This window comes from Rhinopithecus bieti, unplaced genomic scaffold, assembly GCF_001698545.2.
Source record: "Rhinopithecus bieti isolate Rb0 unplaced genomic scaffold, ASM169854v2 scaffold_7509, whole genome shotgun sequence".
Lineage (NCBI taxonomy): Eukaryota > Metazoa > Chordata > Mammalia > Primates > Cercopithecidae > Rhinopithecus > Rhinopithecus bieti.
This window is the reverse complement of record NW_016805750.1, coordinates 2,019,090-2,039,117: the sequence shown is the minus strand read 5'-3', so window position 1 is coordinate 2,039,117 and position 20,028 is coordinate 2,019,090. Positions and strand designations below refer to the sequence as shown.

The window sequence follows — 20,028 nt, the reverse complement described above, 5'->3', positions numbered from 1 at the left end:
CCCCCCCCCCCGCCGCTGCCCCCCCGCGCCGCGCCCCCCGCATCGCGCCGCGCCCCGCGATCCTCCCCCCACCTTTGTTTTCCTTACCTTAAACATTGAAACGCGGGCGTCGGGAGCAAACTCGGGCACGTAAACGGAGCGTTGTAAAAGATTGTGTTCAATGAATAATGAAACATGCCCACACGATTGACTTGATCATTTTCCGGGGCTGAGGGGGGACGGGCGCCCTGTTCGCGCGCCTCACTCGCCCACTCGGCAGAGCCCTTCGAACTGTTCCCAGCCCAGCCGGGGCAGGGCGGGCTCGATTTTCATCAGCCTCTTTTCAGAATCGCCCAGTTCATTGATACTCATCACCCAGCCCCAGCAGACATCCCCATCCCCGGCTCGGCCTCCCCCTATCTGGTAGGTGAAATGCATTGTACCATTAAAAACGCTCTCCATTGTCGCCCTGGCATAATTCACAGCAACTAGATAGGTCTTGCGGCATTTAGCTTTGATGAGCCAGAGACTGAACCCTTGATATAATAATCTACAAAGAATGGTGTGTGATCGTCCATTTTTTCTCTGTCTAGCAACTAAGAAACCATTTAACACAGCGCAGCTTGGTTCTGACCTTGAGCTCATGTAAACACACTTATTAAAATCTATCTATTCTCCAAGAGCTACATTCTGATTGTCAGACTCGTTACTGAGACATATATCAGCCCCTTCCTTGTCACTACTTTGCATTCCTGCCTTTGACTAAAGAATTTTTTATCCAGCCAAGAGGGAGAGAGAGACTGCCACGGAGAGAGAGGAGAGAGAGACGGAGAAGAGGCGAGGAAAAGGCGTAATTCTTACCTGCTCCTGAAACTATTTAAAGTCTGTTTCTTTTCTGGGAGGAAAGAAAAAAAAAAAAAAAAAAAAAAAAAAACTCCCGGGTGAATCTCGGTGGACAGCGGGACGCGAAGAATCAGTCACAGCCCGGGCGTTTAAGGGAGTCATCAGCGATCAAATGACGTTGATCCGCGCTGTAACCTTGTGGCGTATTTAATGTAAATAAGGCAGTTATGTTGCCAATCGCCGCGATACAAACGCGGAGAGGTCCTCAGCCTCGCCTCCCGCGCCTGCCATTAGAGGCGACTTTATTTACAGACACTATTTAGGAGATCATGATAATTCTAAAACAATACTAGTGCCAAATGATTATGAAAATATGATTTTAATTAATCACGTAGTAGGCAAGGAAATTAGCATACGGTAATTAAACTTCGAGAAAAACGTCACGCAGGTTCTCTGCCTTATGGGTCTAGAATAATCATCATGCGATGGGCTCCAGGACTTAATTATCAAACAAAATAACTTTTTTAAGGCAACTTTGCAAGGCGGATCCTCCGGGCAAACGTTTTGGTAAATAATATAAGCAGAAGTAACAAGGTGGGGGTGTGAGTGGGGCATGAGGTTGGGCTTCTGGGAAGCCAGGAGGGGGGAAGAAGGGGGAAAAAGCTGGATAATGCAATTATGGATTCTCTGTCCTAGAGTTGACAAAAGCTGGTGCCTCAAAAAGCCTCTTTGTTATGGGATTATATAATGATCCTGGTGTCATTATGGGAAAAAAAGATTCAGTAATAATAATAATAAAAGAAGTATCCAGATACACCAATGAGGGACTTGTTTTAAAGAAAAGCCTCGCATGTGACACTGGGCATGTTAATAGCAAAGAGACAGGATCCAAAAGAGTTGACAAAAAAAAAAAAAAAAAGGATACAGGGAGGGAGAGCGAAAGAGAGAGGAGAGAGAGAGGGGGAGAGAGAAAGAGAGAGAGAGAGAGAGGCCTGTGTTGTTGCGCATGATTAAGAAGTGATGGAGACAGATTGATTATTCAAAACGCCGTGCCACAGGGGCACTTAAAACATTGATTCAGGTAAGACTTGCTCCAGCCTGCCCGAACTGAGCTCCCCCAAGACGACTGGCGGGTTTTAAACCAGGGCACCACAAGACATCAAAAGCAAAGATACAGAAAAGGCATGCCACAGCCGCCCCATCACCACCCCTCTCCAGCTGAAGGAGTCATTCGGTGGCAAGCAACCAGTCCAAGAGTGAGGGGAGAGGCACAGAAAACTTTGCGCGGGGAGGAGCGCTGGGATGGCGTGCCGGCGTTGGGGACGGGCGCGACGCAGCTGCCTCCGGCGCTGGGCCTGGGCCCTCACCGCCGGTGGTCCAATGCCCAGGCGCGCCGTCGGCGGGTATCGGGCCTTGCAGCTGCCAGCATCCTCGGACCCTGCCCTGAGAACCCGAACCCAGCGCTCCTTGCCTCTCTCTCTCTCTCTCTCTCTCTCGCCAGGAGTGCACAGGAGGAGTGAGGAAAGAATCACTTTCCTCCAACAAGCTAGTTCCAGGAGATTCTTAAAGTCCGCTCAAATCTCTGCAGTGATGTTTTTAAAAAATCCTCTGCCTACCCAAAAAAGTTTAAGAATTCAGCCCACATTTTCCAATCTGATGTGTCTGAAATTCTCTTTGAACAAATACCAAAATACAAGAGTTTTTTTTTTTTTCTTGTATAGAAATTAGCATCGCAATCACATGAATGATATCACTATCTCTATGGGAATGATAGCCTGAGCGGTGGGGTGTTCTTTATTCCAGTTCTTCGTGGATCAACTGATTATACTCTGTCGTCTTTTGAACCTGTTATTGTAAGTCAAGTGATTCTTTATAAGTGACAGCGCGGACAAAGAGGCGAGCAGGGCCGAGCAGGTCGAAAGGAAGTGGCCATATGGACTTGGAGAACAGGCACTTTCTCCCCTACAGAATGGGGGTCGCCTTTTAACCCTCCAGCCTCCGGCCTCGCCTGGGCCGTGGGAGGCACTGAGCAGGGCGCGCGTCCTGGCGTTGTTCTGGGGTCCCCGGCGGTGTCTGGCCGGTCTGGGCCGGCCCGTGGACTAAAGGCCTGGGGAGCCCCTTCCAGGCCTGGAGGCCCAGGGCTTCTGCGGCCTTGGAGCCCGTGCGTCTCGGGAGGGCCGCGCTCCCGGCGGCCCAGAGAGCTTCTGCTGGGGCTCACTGCCGCGCGGGGACTGCCACGGCTTTGCGTGGCCAGGTGGGTGGGGACCCACCGGGCAGAGACAGCGCGCTCATGGTAGGCCAAGCCCCGCCTGAGCCCCGCAGACGGCCGGGCAGGGGGCTCTCTGGCTCCCCCTGTCGGCGTCGACGCGCTCTGCATGCCTCCAGGACCTGAGCAAGCAGAGTGGGCGCCCCTCCACCCCGGGGAGACCTCCCGGCGCTGCCCTTGTTGGGAGTGGGATTTCGGGTGGGAGGTGGAGGGTTCCAGACAATGGACAGAGGCCCGTTATCCTCTAGATGCCGAAACTTGACGCCTACCTGTGTCCCACTGAAGCATAAAAGTTCCCCATTGGCTCCCCACCCACCAGCCCCACCCCACCAGGGGTGCTTTGTGGACGCTTTCATAATTTGTGGCTGTCCTATGCTTTTCCCTGTGTCCAGGATTTCTCGGCGTCCCCATCTTCCTCCCTTGGCTCTGGCCTCTCTCTACTCTGCCTTTTCAAACTCTGAATTATTTCTCACTGCCCCTGCCTCGCCTGGCCAGGGCTGGAACCCCTTGGTTTTTGGCAGAGGCTCCCATGGGCCCAACCACTCCCCTGTCCAAGAGTCCTGCACTCCTCAATCCTCGAAGCTGTCTCTATGGGAGCCTCTCCCCACCCAGGGGACGCTGACCAGGGCCTTCCACTCCTGCGGAATCCTGAGGGCTGCTCCTGCCATTTAACTTCTTGAAACTGATGAGTTACTGGGAACCTGGGATGATGAGTTAGGTGGGTGGTGGCTGTGGGTAAAAATCAAGGTGGTGAAATAAGTTCTTTGGTGACTCCTGGACCAGCTCAAAAGCAAGGCTAGAAGGCGCTGCACCAGGTTGGAGCTCATCAGTGCCTTGTAAGAAGTGTTCACTCAAAGTGCCTACTTTGAAAGTGATACTGATCACACCAACAGGTTTGTTCTGACCTCTGTCATTCCAGCCTCAACCATGGCAGTGATTCATAAAATGTTACCAAACCATTACTTTGGAGTTGCACTCCTGGTCACAACACTACTTAATTTGTTTGTTTATTTATATATTGCTCTTTTTTCCCTTCACTCTCTTCTGCTCCTCACAATCTTGCCTCCTTCGTAGTACACCAGATCTTCTTATAATATTATTTCCTTCAACATTGTTTCCTTATAATGTAATGAGAAAAAAACATGGATTCCAGTCGGGGCCATTATCTGTGCGGACTGTGCACGTTCTTCCCAGGCCTGCGTGGGTTGTCTCTAGGTACTCACGTTTCCTCCCACACCCCAAAGATGTGCACGGTAGGTGAATAGCCATGTCTACATGGTGCCAACCCAAGCAAGTGTGGGTATATGTATGAGTGTTCCCTGCAATGAGATGGCATCCTGTCCAGGGCTGGTTCCTGCCCTGCACCCTGAGTTGCTGAGACAGGCTTCAGCCCCTTGAGATGGTGAACTGGAATCATCAGGCTGGAACATGAAACAATGAATGAATATAAATTATTGTCAAATAAAATACATAAAATATATGATAATCATACCAATGTATGCCAAGAAACAGTACAGTACAAAAGTGCTCTTATTTGTGCACTTTCTAGTGCACATATTTTTGAGTCCACCTTATTTGTGATTTTTTGTTTTTCAACTTGGTGGTGGTGAGAGGTACTCCTTACAGTTTTCACTTTGCAAACATGTATTCTTTGACTTAACCCATTACTACCATGACCACCCTCACTGATTGATCAAAAATTGGGGTAAGTAATGATCTTACTTGTTTTATTAATTGCCCTTAAATGCATGTATAGCTCATATTTATTTCAAAGTTTAGACATGTAGAAGTGTGGTGAAGCTTTGTGACCAGAGACGTGCTGTAGGAACTTAACTCTTGTTTGTATCAATCAATCTATGGTAAAACTGGTTTCATTATACATCACTTGCTTGAAGTCAGTTTCCAAGAATCCATCAACAATATTAAGTGAGGACTTGTTGTATAGACAGATTTAAAAGCAGCAGGGAAGTTACCCGAGAGGGCTTCATGGGCTCTGGGGTGGAAGGGTGGAATAGGACACTTGTGAATCCAGGGTATCCGAGAGGGCTACATTGGCTCCAGGGTGGAAGGGTAGACCAGGACACTTGTGAATCAAGAGGCCAAGTTCCCTCTCCTCTGGAACCTCAGTTTTTCCATCTATATAAAGATGACCTCCAACCATCTGTAATACCCCTTTGATCACTCAGTCAGTGATTTTAGCAAAATGATACCCCTAATCCCCAGGTCATGACTCCCTTCTTCAAGCAGAAGAAAGATGCTGGGGCCGGGCGCGGTGGCTCAAGCCTGTAATCCCAGCACTTTGGGAGGCCGAGACGGGTGGATCACGAGGTCAGGAGATCGAGACCATCCTGGCGAACACGGTGAAACCCCGTCTCTACTAAAAAATACAAAAAAACTAGCCGGGTGAGGTGGTGGGCGCCTGTAGTCCCAGCTACTTGGGAGGCTGAGGCAGGAGAATGGCGTGAACCCAGGAGGCGGAGCTTGCAGTGAGCTGAGATCCAGCCACTGCACTCCAGCCTGGGCAACAGAGCGAGACTCCGTCTCAGAAAAAAAAAGAAAGATGCTGGGTCTGCAAAGGGTCCATGTGTTAGGTAGGGAGCGGGTCTGCACAGCCACAGGGTCCCAGCTGGCCTCCCATGGAGAACCCTGCTTTTCCATCTCAGGGGAGTAGGCGACCATCCTTTCCTGGAAGGAAGACTGCCTGTCTTCAGCAAGGAGTTGTCCTGCACTAGGAAAAAGGGCTTTCTATGCTGTGGGGGTCATTTGTCTCTCCACCAAGGCCAAGGTGCAGCCTTTTCTGTCATGAACAATGCAGAATGAATGACCCTTCAAAGACTCCCTGACAGCATGGTTCAGATGGTTGCTCTAGGTGGAGGTGATTCCTGAATAAGAAGAAACTGGGGAAGTATCTGATCTGTTTGGCTCTTCTGCCATGCCCTGTTGGTCCCAGACCCAAGGTGCTGCTGCCCCGCAAGCTCAAGAAAAGGTTGTACACCTCTTCCGATTTTTCCAACAGAGGGAAGAAGTCAGCGTAGTGACTCGTGTTGTCATGGTGGAACATGTCCCTGCCTCCAGCAACAGCCTCACCTTCCCTTTCTGCCTTGCGGGCATCTGGGTGGGGCTCCTGCCCCGGATCCCAGCCAATCAGTGCATCACATCTCTCTGGACACTGTGGTTCAGGAATAGGCATATGGCCTAAGCTGGTCCAATCAGAGTGAATCTTGGCTTTTTTTTTTTTTTTTTTTTTTGCGAGGTGCTAGTGGAGAGGTTAAACTGCCGGAGAACTGTAGTTTCCATCCCAGCACCAAAAGAATAGAGTTCAGAGCTTGCAGGAGCCACCAAGAGGAGCCAGAGAAGGGTGCCAACACAGTCCATGGCAGGATGGAGATGGAGAAATGGTGCTGCCTGCCTTGTATGAGCCCTGAATCCAGCCACATTTGAAGCCAATTCCACCCCAGCACCTTTCTGTTTTGTAAGTGGATAAACTTCCTTTAACTTAATCCAGTTTACTTTGGGTTTTCTGCTATTTGCCACAGAATGAGATCTGATAATAGTTAGCACCTGACAAGAACAAAGAACACCTGGGCCAGGGACCAGCGTGCTCAAAAGCAAGGCTGGAACAAGGGGCAGAAAAGCAAATCATGGTCCCTGGTGCTCTTTCCAGTGAATGAGCAAAGAACTTACCAGAATTCTCTTAAAGCTACAGGTGCACCTTGCTTTGCATAATAGCTCTGTGCCAGAACAGATGCTTATAAACTAAATTTTTGTAAATTGAACCTGATTGCACTGGAAGAGTTGGTTATTTAAGGCATCTCAACAATGTCTTTTGTAAAATGAATGGGCGTGTCCTAAAATAACAAATTAACAGTAATTTATTTATAATTCTAATTTTCCTACATCTGGCTTCATTGTAAGGCAGGACCAACGTGGATGTCTTCTTGGTGTCTTTGTATGAGTTAGTCAAAAGCAAAAAAAAAATGTGCTGAGCAGCTGGACGTGGTGGCTCAACGCCTGTAATCCCAGCACTTTGGGAGGCCGAGGCAGGCAGATCACGAGATCAGGAGTTTGAGAACAGCCTGACCAACATGGTGAAAACCCATCTCTACTAAAAATACAAAAATTAGCCAGGCATGGTGGTGTGTGCCTGTAATTCCAACTACTCAGGAGGCCGAGGCAGGAGAATCGCTTGAACCCGGGAGGTGGAGGTTACAGTGAGCCGAGATTATGCCACTGCGCTCCAGCCTGGGCGACAGAGCAAGACACTGTCTCAAAAAAAAAAAAAAAAAGAAAAGAAAAAAAAAACTGCTGAGGTCTATTGAGTATAATTACAATCTTACACGCCCACTCCTTTGCAAAGCTGTGGAACGGAAGTGTCCTGAATAGATCCTGGACCATCATCTCCAGGTCCTGCAGTTGTCTGCAACAGCTATTATCAGTTTTGAATTAGGTTTTGGGGAAATGTTACAAAGTTAGTGGACTTTCTGACCAGAATGTGGCCTGTGCTTTGTTTTCCTGAAGAGGAGGAGTCAATTAAATAGCCCATGGTAAGTTCTAAATTTGGGGGGCTGTTGAGACTGCAATTCAGAATTGTAACTGAAACAAAATATCAAGTTATGAGATGAAACTGATGGTGGGGATTCCAGAACTTATTTTCTTAAGATGTTGATTTCTCTGGTACTCCCTTCCCATGCTGTAAATGTGTCCATCATGCAGCACATGGCTGTGACCTGGCCCCTTGCTTTTCCAAAGTCCCAATTTTCAGCCCTGGTTTTACCTGGGGAAGAAGTGCAAATTTTGCTTGCCACTACAAATGAAAGGGAGCAAATATTTATAAAATATAGTTTTTTTGGAAAAGGTTAGAGCTACCCTTTGGCTCATAGATGTGACCTGGTCTGTATGCATTGAACAGAATCACCAGTAACAATCCCCGGGGCTTACACAGGTAAATACGGAGCTTTATCGCCTTCCAGGAAGCATTTCTCTACCAGGTAGCAACTCGAAAACAAATAAGAATGAAAAAGGCAAAAAGCAAGTCCCTGACCCTGGCCAGTGCCTGAGAGCCCTGTGTCACAGCCCGCTTCCATGGAGAGCTGGCCACGGACCTGTACAGGGCACTGACTAGAGCTCAGGGTGGGTGGTGGGCCAGGGACCAGGGAAGGACCATCGCTATAGAGGCTTTGTTTTAAATCCTGATTCCACCAAAGGGCTTAGTCGAGTCTGGTGGATTTGGGGGAAAGAGAAAGTAAAGCCTCGGAGCAAAGAGATACGTGCTGAAGGTCAAATCCATGTTGATGGTGCCAGGCTCCAAGAGAGCGGTGAAATGCAATTGGATGGTGCGATGTAGGGGAAATGGGAGGGGTGGCTCCAAGGGCTGAGCTTGTGTCCCTGGAGAGTCTCTGGCAGGCTGAATCTGCACTTGCACCCAAGGTTCCTGAGTGCTCTAGATCCCATGAGCCCTACAAAATCCCCTGGGCTGATCAGCTAGCAGATGGAGACTTGGGGTCTGGCCCCTAAAGGTATAGGAGGGTAAGTATGAAACTGTATTGGTGACCGAAGACAAATTTTTCATTTGGGTGAGTGTTTGAGATATGGTTGTTTCCATGCCAGCTTTTCAGGTCCCCCTCTAGCTCTGAGGGTCCAGACCTGTGGACCTGCCTTGGTTACAGCTGCTCTTTCAGGGATGCCATCTAAGACTCTGCTTGTGGGAGCTTCCTTTCTAACCAAGACTCGAAACTTCTCAGAGGGCAGACCCCAAACGTGGTTCATCACCAGACCCTAGGCCTAGCCCAGTCCCTGGCACCATGCAGATCATTAGGAAATGTGGATGGAAATAATCAAGAAACTAATTCCGAGGCAGGAGGATCGCTTGAGGCCAGGAGTTTGAGACCAGTCTGGGCATCATAGCGAGACTCTGTCTCTATAAAAAATAAAAATAATAGTAATTATCTGGGTCTGGTGGCACTCGCCTATAGTCCCAGTTACTCAGGAGGCTGAGGTAGGAGGATTGCCTGAGCCCACAAGTTCAAGGCTGCAGTGAGCTGTGATCTCACCACTGCTCTACAGCCTGGATTATGCAGTAAGAGACCTGCCTCTAACAAAAGAAAAAAGAAAAAAGAAAAAAAAAGAAATGAATGCATCATATCTAACACTTAAATAATTCATACTATGTGCCAGGCACTGATTTTGTTTGTTTTGTGGGGGGGGGGGTTTTTTTTGTTTGTTTGTTTTTTTTTTTTTTTTTTTTTTTTTTTTTTTGAGACAGAGTCTTACTCTGTCTCCCAGGCTGGAGTGTAGTGTGCAATCTCTGTTCACTGCAACCTGCTAGGCACTGTTTTAAGCACTTTACCTGTATTGTCCACTGAATGAATGAATGAATGAATGAATGAATGAATGCATATATGAACAGCATTGCTTAAAATGTGTTGCCACCACTAGAAATTAGTTGCAACCCTTTAAAATTAACGGTTATTTTCTCTGATATAAAGTAGTCCGTGATGCACATTGAAGAATAATTAGAAAACACAGAAATGTACGAAGATGATTATATCTTTCTTAATCTCACCCTGATAGCCTTTTATGTCTTTCCTTCCAAGCATTTTTCTGTGCATATCAATTTTTTGCAAACTTTGAATCATTTTTTATAAACAATTTTGTGTCCTGCTTTTGTTCTCTAACCTTGTAGCACAAGGTATTTCCCCATGTCATTAAATATTCTTTGAAAACATGATTTTATAGCTACATAATGTTCCATCAAATGGATGCAGCATAATTTATTTAAACAACCTCTTATTTTGGAGCGTCTAAATTGTTTCTATTTTGTTGGTGTTATTCTCTTAAAAGTATTGGGGAGAGCATTTTCATGGTTAAAGCTTTGTTTGCATCTCTGCTCGTTTTCTTAGAATCCACTGACAGAGGTGAAGTTGGATCGTTGGGTATGAAGGTTTTGGGGCTCCTCCTAGACACTGCCAACTTTCTTTCCAAAAAGGCTGCCTCAACTTGTTCTTCCCAACTTGTGTCTCTTCCTGTGTCTCCTCCTGCCTTTTGCCCATTTATGCACAGGAGGCTTTAGGGCTTGCCTTACAGACTCATAAGAGGATGATAAACCTTATGGCAGTCACTATTGCTTCAAATAAGTTGGACTTCTAATTCTGATGGTGGTGCCATTTTCAGCAGGTTCTTGTTGTCCCCGGCTCACGCTTCAGCTCTAGGGAACCCCAGGGATGTCTCTCAGTGCCCAGTGAACCTTGCTGGCTTCAAATAAAACAATGTATCTCTTTGCTTTAGCTCCAGATGGGCTGTGTATCCAAAGGAGGTATGTGTCCAGCCAATATTCCTGATATAGTCATCCTAGAGCTCTAACTCCCCTGCCTGCTGCCCACTCAGAAGCTCTGCTCCTAGATCTCCCCAGACCCCTTGCCTCTTGCTAACTCCTCGAGTTACTTTTGCCAATGGTGGTGATTTTTCTATTGCTCTAAAAGAGAAGGGGAGAAGAATACTGTAAAGCGGCAGAGCACAGGTTCTGAGGTCAGATCACCTGGGTTCAAATCCCAGCTCCAGCACTTTAGAGCTGTGTGACCTTAGGCAAGTTACGTAACCTCTCTGTGCCTTAACCTCCACATCGGAAAAATGGGCATGTTTAGAGAATTCAGTGGATTAGCCCTTAGCATGGCACCTCGTACATAATAGGCCTTTACTATTCTTATTCATGATTTGTAAATGTTTTATATGGATTTTTTAAATTAAATACGAATGATAGTAGTTTTTATAATGTCCCATGTTATTTAGCTTTGCACTTCAGGGCTGAAGAGGCGTTTGTGTGGTGTTCTATTTCCAGCATACCTGGCAAGCCCTGGAGGCTCTGCTCCACACCTGGCTAACAGGAATCTCCATCAGCCTCTGCCCCGGCCCCCTAGTGAGCAGTTCTTTCTGCTTATGACATTCATTCAACGTAAATACAGAAGCCCATCACAGCATCCAGAGCGCTTCCTGTTAGTAAATCGTTTAGAATGTCAGATCTGGTTTTGCAGGTTCAGAATGGCCTCACTGCAAACTCCCAAGCCAGTGACTAACCCCTGTCACCTAGCCATTGTCACCAACGGCTTTGGCTTTCCCCATCAGCCTGAGTCAGGAACCCACAGCATGGGTGATGCACTTTCCCTTTCGCAATAGGCATTTGCAGGTCACGCACTTTTAAAAAGGGAACTTGATTTGGGGACTGCATTGCATCTGGGCTCCCTCTTGCCCCTTTTGCCTGTCTTCTCTCATCTCTGTGGAATGCCTGTCGGGCCATGGACAGATATTTTATGAATTACTTATTCATCTTTTCACAAGTACAGCAGGGAATTTGGCCTTCCTGATCCTGACTGATGGAAACACAGTCGCTAATATAAGAAAAAGTCCAGTTTTCCAGCAGCACCAATCAGCTGAATCACTAGACTACTTAGATGTTAACCCAACATTAGGAGGCCGAGGCGGGCAGATCACTTGGAGTCAGGAGTTCAAGACTAGCCTGGCCAACATGGTGAAAATCCATCTCTACTAAAAATACAAAAATTAGCAAACCATGATGGTACATGACTGTAATCCCAGCTACTTGGGAGGCTGAGGCACGAGAATAGCTTGAACCAGGAGACAGAGATTGCAGTGAGCCAAGATCATGCCACTGCACTCCAGCCTGGGCAACAGAGCAAGACTCTGTCTCAAAAAACAAAAGAAGTTAATCCCAAAATTAGGCTATAGCTACATCCCCGCTGAGTGTATCCCCACAACATTGCCTTTATAAGCAACCACCTGCTGCCATGGCTGTGATGCCCGGACTATAAATTATTTAGCATGAAACCCACCCAGTCACCCCAGGAAGCTAGATGCAATGTTTTCTTGTTGTTGTTGTTGTTTTGGTTTTGGTTTTTTTGTTTGTTTGTCTTTTGTTTGTTTGTTTCTTTGTTTTTTGAGACTGAGTCTCACTCTATCGCCCAGGCTGGAGTGCAGTGGTGTGATCTCGGCTCACTGCAAGCTCCGCCTCCCGGGTTCATGCCATTCTCCTGCCTCAGCCTCCCGAGTAGCTGGGACTATAGGCGCCCACCACCACGCCCGGCTAATTTTGTTTTTGTATTTTTAGTAGAGACGGGGTTTCACCGTGTTAGCCAGGATGGTCTCGATCTCCTGACATCGTGATCTGCCTGCCTCGGCCTCCCAAAGTGCTGGGATTACAGGTGTGCACGCCCAGCTAATTTTTGTATTTTTAGTAGAGTTAGTGTTTCACCATGTTTGCCAGGCTGGTCTCGAACTCCCAACCTCAAGTGATTCTCCTGCCTCGGCCTCCCAAAGTGCTGGGATTACAGGCGTGAGTCACCACACCCGGCCCAAATACTAAGTTCTGAGCTGAGGGCTTGCACGACACCCTGAGATGTTTCTGTCTAACCTACCTGGGCTTTAGGGTGAATACATAAGCAAGCGAGGGTTCTCTAATGATGGAAGATATGTATCTCTGCCACTTGGAAGTGCCAGGCTTAGTGAGAAGCACCTAACATAGAGGACAGGAGGAACACATTTCCCACTGGGCCCTGTAAGGAAGTGTCGCCTCAGCAGCACACGGCATCTATAGAGCTGCACTGCACACCTGGATAATCCCAGGACAGTACACAATGTTTGCCAGAAGGATTCTGTCGCCGGCTCTCCCATCCCGTCTGAGAACGTGTCCTGTTACATTACGAAAAGCAACAGGTCAGAATTGACATTCTGGAAGCCGAGTCCCAGAGGAAAACATTTAAAAGATTACCTTTAAGGATCCATCTCGCACCTGGGAGACAGGACACAAGTCACAATCCAGGAGTTTAAAGATGAAATGAACAACTCGAGTCCTTGACCGTGTGAATGTAGTCACCAGCCAGGAAGAGAGGGCTTTCCTGGGGGAGAAAAGAAGAGGGCAGTCTGCCTACACTTGGAGGGTTTGGATGAGAAGTATCATCTAAGACATGGATGTTGTGAAAGAGGGAAGGGTGAGATTTGCACGGGTCAGGGAGAGTGAAGGCTGCACCCCAGTGTGGTGCACGTCCAGCTCTGGCTGGGCTCCGTGGGGACAAGAAACACTCCATGAGTCCTCATGCTGAAGTCTGCTAGGCATGGCTGCAGCCTGGCCATTCCCGTTAAAGCAGGAGCTCTCCACGGGCAGAGACAGGACTTTTCCTCTCGGTGTCCTCAGCAGTGAGCACAGAGCTGCCACCTCACAGGGACTCAGTGTGTGGCTCTTGAGTGAGTGAGTGAACGAATGCATATGTCCACATTCCACAAAACACCAGTGTCCACTGAAAGACGACAGTTTTCAGAATTTGGGAAACCCTACATTCATCAAAATTATTTGGTTAATTAGACCTAGCAGATGGGGAAAGCAAAAGAAGCAGAGTGCAAAACTTTATTGACAACACGATGCCTGTTTTATGCATGCATCTATAAATATGCTCTTTCTGAAGGCGTGCATGTGACCCACGGTATGCCCTGTGAATTAACCAGAGGACAATCACTATTAACACATGGGTGAGTTCCCTGGCAGCCTCTTTTCTCTGACTGTATCATGCATATATTTATGCATATAAATTTTATATAAGAGATATACATATGTCATATATATATATATATATTTGCTAGGCTGGTCTCGAGCTCCTGACCTCAAGTGATCCTCCTGCCTCAGCCTCCCAAAGGAGGCCTCCCAAAGGATTGTGACTTATTTCCTGTCTCCCAGGTGCGAGATGGATCCTTAAAGGTAATCTTTTAAATGTTTTCCTCTGGAACTCGGCTTCCAGAATGTCAATTATATAAATATTCGTCAGAATTTTTAGATATATATACTTTTTTTTTTATATATTATTTATTTGTTATTGTATGTATAAATGCAAAAAAAAAAAAACAAAGGTATGGGAGGAAATTCACCCCATATTAATGGTGTTTAATGGTGTTTCTGGATGGTGAGATTAATCATGATTAAACTTTTATTCTTGATAGATTTTTGTGTCTTGTAAATTTAATACAACTGGCATATTAACAAACTTCGTTGTTGTTGTTGTTGTTGTTTTCAGAGACAGTCTTGCTCTGTTACTCAGGCTGGAGTGTGGTGGCACCATCATAGCTCACTAAAACCTCAAACCCCTGGGCTCAAGTGTCCTCCCACCTCAGCCTTCCAAGTAACTGAAATTACAGGTATAAGCCACCACACCTTGGAACAAATATTTTACATCAACAAAACACCTATATTTAGAGTTTGGGGAAGGTAGGACAGAGAGCGGTTCATGGGAGAGAGGGAAACACCTGCCCCAGATGTGCTTTGGACAGAGTTGTGAGGGACCCCCCCCCCACCACCTGCTGAGCCCTGGAGGCGGGTGGGCTGGCTCAGGACACTCTCTGGGTTCTGCCCACCCTCCAATCCCAACCATAGCCTAGCGCCTGAGCACCTGATAAGACCCTGACAGGCCCACAGGACTTCCTCCCTGATATGGTTTGGATTTGTGTCCCCGCCCAAATCTCATGTCGAATTACAGAAGGGGCCTGGTGGGAGGTGATTGGCTCATGGGGGCGGATTTTCCCCTTGCCGTTCTTGTGGTAGTGAGTGAGTTCTCACGAGATCTGATAGTATAAAACTGTATGGCGTTTCCCCCTTTACTCTCTGTCTGTCCTGCCACCATGAGAAGAAGGTGCCTGCTTCCCCTTTGCCTTCTACCATGATTGTAAGTTTCCTGAGGCCTCCCAGTCATGCTTCCTGTTAAGCCTGTGGAACTGTGAGTCAATTAAACCTCTTTTCTTCATAAATTACCCAGCCTCAGGTAGTTCTTTATAGCAGTGCGAGAACAGACTAATTCATTCCCTCTGCAGAAGAAAAAAAGGGGGCCGGGTGTGGTGGCTCACACCTGTAATCCCAGCACTTTGGGAGGTTGAGGCGGGTGGATCATTTGAGGTCAGGAGTTTCAGACCAGCCTGGCCAACACGGTGAAACCTCATCTCTACTAAAAATACAAAAATTAGCTGGGCATGGTGGCACACACCTGTAATTCCAGCTACTCAGGAGGCTGAGGCAGAAGAATCACTTAAACTGGGAGGCGGAGGTTGCCGTGAGCCGAGATTGCACCACTGCACTCCAGCCTGGGCAACAGAGCAAGACTCCATCTAAAAAAAAAAAATCCCTCCTCAGGCAATGAGAACCTCAACGTCAGCCTCTCTCTCTCTCGCACAGTCCCTTAGAGTTGATCAAGGGCTCCCTCACCTTCCTTCTCCATCCCCCTCACAACAACCAAGCCTGGGGATAGATTATTGCTACTTTACTGATGCAGAAACTGAGAGCTCAGGGAAGATATGCAAGGAAGAGGCGAGCCTGGCTAGGTCCAGGAGCCTATTTCCCAGGATCGTGTGTGCACTTCCCACTGCTCCACCCTGCCCTCCTTCTGCCCGACCTTTGCAGCAAAGCAGGGCTAAGTTGGAAAGGAAGAAGGGGTGAGGAGCAGCGAGCTTGGTCTAGAAGGCCTACAGCAGGACTTAGGCACAATTTGCCTCTCTGCAGTGGAGATAAGGCACGTGCCTCAGAGGTCCTGCCAAGCCTGCAGGCTCATGAACAGCCGAGCCATCCCACCTGGCAGGACAAGTGCTCATGGACAGAGCTGGCGAGCCATAGGGAAACACCTGCAGAGCCGTGCTGTTGTGGAACCACCTCACCGATGTCAGGCTCTGTGCTGATTCTTCCACGTACATCCTGATCTACTTTCCCTCCTCCTGTGCCCCATGCTGGGCTGTGAGAGGCTGAGCCACTTGGATGTCTGCAGACTCCATCCCCAAGCTCCCTTGTCCTCTGGCATGATCATGAAGATCACTGCAGCAATGGGAGGTACCAGCAAGAGGCTGGAGGGCCGGAGAAAAGAGAGTGTGGTGTCCCCCACCTAACCCCCAGCAGGCCAGGGTATGGGAATGTCTGGACTCCTCTGGCTACCCCCTCACTCCTGTGGGCTGCCCCCTCATGGAACTCCATGTCCTAGGACTCTGTCCCCTCCCCTTGCCATATCAGGAGTCCCTGTGCTCACAACTGGGGACACAAAGAGGGATAGAATGGCTTCCCGAGTTGCTGGCCCCTGAGGCTCTCCATCCATTGCGGTTCTCTCAGCCCCGCCCATACTGCTGTAAATGCCCTCTGTTTCAGACACCAGCAGGCACCCCTTATCCATGCCTCTTGTTCCTCCTGGGATCTGGACTTGTTCAGGCTCTAACCAAATCCCCACCTAAGGATGGCTCCAAGCTATAGAATCAATCTCCTGTGATCTCTCCTTCAGCCTCCCTTTCCTGATCTTCCAAACAGGGAAGCAATAGTCAACATGCTTTGTTTGTTGTTAAAAGGTGAAGATCATAAGCAATGTGGTTCTCTTGAAAAGATTTGCAAGCTCTGGTGTCCATGGGGGATTTCGAGATGGGTGATAGGTGTGTTCAGGGTTTTCTGTGCAACTCAGATGAAGAGCAGCTACCTCTCAAGCTGTAGCCTCCCTACAGCTGTGGCTGTAAATCAAGGAGAAACACAAAAATGACTCTCCGTGGCCCCCACAGGGGCTGCAAAGCCTGAAGTTTCTGCCCTTAACTTGGGCCTATGAGATGCTTCATCTAAGCAGATGAAGGCTGACTTCACAGTCACTCTCATAAGCCTAGAGTCCTGGTTTCTGGTCCACAGCCAATGAGAAATGGCAGTTTAGGAAGGGAGAGACTACCACACCAATGAGAGTGACAACTAGAGGCCTGATGGCGAGGGAAGAACTCAAAAATCTAGGAAATCGGCCTTGAGACTGAAGGAAGCTCCGAGAACAGAGGCCATTAGCAGAAGGCAAACACCCCCAGCACACCTCGCGAGCCCCGAGGGCTGCATTACCTCCCGCTCAGCAGCGGAGGTTCACAGCGGCAACCCTGAGCCATTACAGAAAGGTTAATGGTGTTCCACATTCTCCAAGCAAGAAGGAAGGGAAATGTGCTCCGCATCTTAGAGATATTTCCATCTGAAAATGTTACATGAAAATAATTTACGGCTCTCTCTCTCTCAAAAACTCAGCTGTCTGGATCCCATTCCCTGTAGGTTCCAGATGAGCAAGGGTTTTGCTATTACTGGAAGTATCCACGCTTGCGGGCAGGCAGCATTTATTGAGTGCCTGCTGAATGCCGAGCACTCTGTGAGGAGGAGAGGAGGGTTTCCGGGGAGGAAGAAGCTCGGCTGTGTCTTCTGGGACTTGAGGCGATGGTAAGACCCACAGCTTCTCCTCTCTTCGTGAGCGAGACCTCGTCCAGCCACATCCTGCACCACCTGGCGCCTGCTGCCCCGACAGCAATACCTGCACCAGCAGGCAAGACCCTCTCAGAACACCTGAGCCATAAGCCCCTCAGCAGCTGAGCGCCCCAGCCAGTGCCCCTCTCCGGGGTCTGTTTTTATTATAAATATTTCATTGTTTAGGAGTGTGGGTTTTAGCTGATATACAGCATTTGGCAGGGTTCCTCTCTAGCATTTGGTAATAATTCCATACCAAATGCTAGGGAAAAACTCTCCCAAATGGAACCGCTTCAAGCCAGAGCTCTTAAAAAACTGAAGCCTGAGGAACCCACTGCATATGAGCTGTCCCCAGCTCCCCCGGGCCAGCAGAGGAGATACATGCACCCAGGACCCAAGACTCTGGGCTTCCCCGTCACAGGAGCAGCACTCACTTTCACTACCCCTCACTCCAGCCACTTGCTGACCTTGTGGACAAGCTGGGCCTGAAGTCATTCGCTGGGATTGAAAGCAGATTATACACACAGTAGGTGTTCCCTACACATGGCTGGGTTGAATTCTGGGGATGTAAAATTAAAACGTCCCCATTCATTTTTCCAAAATGTCATTTTATGTGCTTACCCTATTCCACAGTTTGACAGCTCCATAGTTCCTTTGGAAAATATTTAAAATTTCAGGTGGGTGCAGTGGCTCACGCCTGTAACTTCAGCACTTTGGAAGGCCAAGGTGTGGAGGACCACTTGAAGCCTGGAGTTTCAGACCGGCCTGGCCAATGTAACAAGACCCCATCTCTACAAATAAAGTAACCAAGTGTGGTGGTATGCACCTGTAGTCTTATCTACTTGGGAGGATAAGGCAGGAAGATTGCTTGATCTCGAGAGTTTGAGGCTGCAGTGAACTATGACCATGCTACCGCACTCCAGCTGAGTGACAGAACAAGACCCCATTTATTTAAAAAAAAAGTTAAATTTCATGACCACCCTGAAACTGGACTGCCTGAGTTCATGTTCTGGCAACTCTGTGGGCTTCACTAGCAAGGGAGAGAATCTCTGTAAGATAGTGATGATAGTACCTCCCTCCCAAGCAGCTCCTGGTGAGAACTGACTGTCGCACATAGAGACTGCTGGTGCGCAGTACCTGCTCTCGAGCAAAATGTCCTCTCTCGGCTTTACTGAGCACGTACTATGTGCGAGGGGCTTTATGCAACCATCTCACCTAATGGGTATTTGACAAGAAAAAGGAGACTTCTTTCCTGGACCACTCCTGGCTCTCTTCCTCAAAGGGTGAGTGGTAAATGCATACAAGTCTGCTGTGGCTGAGACCCTGTCCCTTTCCACTCCACTGCCCCTGGATCAAAGGTGTGGGTGAGGCTGGCAGAACCACTACCAAGGATGGAGGAGACCTTTTCCTGCTGGGTTTCATTCCAGCCTTCCCCTGTAGGTGTTGGCTGCTAAGTCTTGCACACCCTCAAGTCCCAGGGTAGAGTAGGAAACAGAAAACACGACACTGCAGAGGAAGCACTGTGCCACTGGTCACAGGGTCCACTGAGGTCCCAGCAGCTGCCTGGCGATGCCCCAGAGCCCCGAAGGCTCCCTTGTGTCTCTTTAATAAATACCCTTTTGACCTAGGCTAATTTTTTTCTCTGTTGTCGTTGTTGTTGTTTTACTGTGGTGTATCCTATTGTGGATTTATTATTTTTCATCTCCTGCTTGGAATTCTTTGTGATTCTTGTTTCTGAAGATTCATGTCTTTCATCAAGTCTGGAAAATTCTTATCCATAATCTCTTCAGAAATTGCCACTTTCATCTCCTCTCCATTCCATTCTTCTAGAATCTCTATTAAAAAGGGACCTTTGGGTCAGGCGCAGTGGCTCACACCTGCAATTCCAACACTTTGGGAGGCCGAGGCAGGCAGATCACCTGAGGTCAGGAGTTCGAGACCAGCCTGACCAACATGGTGAAACCCCATCTCTACTAAAATACAAAATTAGCCAGGTGTGGTGTTGGGCACCTGCAATCCCAGCTACTCAGAGGGCTGAGGCAGGAGAATCGCTTGAACCCAAGAGGCGGATGTTGCAGTGAGCCAAGATTGCGCCATTGAACCCCAGCCTCGTAATAAGAGCAAAACTCTGTCTCAGAAAACAACAACAACAACAACAACAAAAAGACCTTTGCTTCATCCTGCAGGCATATCAGTGCCTTGTGTTTTCCAGCTCTTTCTGCGCTGCCTTCTGTGTAATTTCCTTCAGAGTTGTCATCTGCCTGGCTAATTTCTTGTACTGCCTCAGTGGGTCTGCTTCTCACAGCCAGTTCTTCTCCAGCTAGAAGGCAAGCATTGACTGTGAGAGGGAACTTGAATGTGGGATTTGGCAACACCTTACTCTGGACCCTCCGGCTGAGAGCCCAGCATGATGGGGTCCTTGTGCCAGTTTCCTCACTTGGAGATGTCTCCACAGGTTCCTCCTCTGGTGCCTATAATATACTCACAGCTGCACTGCCTGTGAATTGCTTCCTCAAGAAGCTGGAAAGCCGTCCCCACTCTCCACCCGGGGAAATGCCTGACTGCCCCTTCACCAGCCTGCAAACACCCTCAACAAGTGATGGGTGAGACAGCATAGCTTTCCACCATGCTACAAAACTGTGAGCTAACACAGTGGTTGTGAGCA

The 20,028-nt window shown here is 48.3% G+C and overlaps 1 protein-coding gene across 1 annotated transcript in view; it reads right to left on the bottom strand.

The window, feature by feature from the left end:
* The window catches only part of ZNF536 (zinc finger protein 536), a 490,720-nt gene extending 490,422 nt beyond the window's left edge, over positions 1–298 (bottom strand). Inside the window, exon 1 of the mRNA XM_017873600.1 lies at positions 88–298. The gene's annotated coding sequence lies outside the window, so the exon portion shown is untranslated. The remainder of the gene's footprint in view (positions 1–87) is intronic.
* Positions 299–20,028: the final 19,730 nt, after the last annotated feature.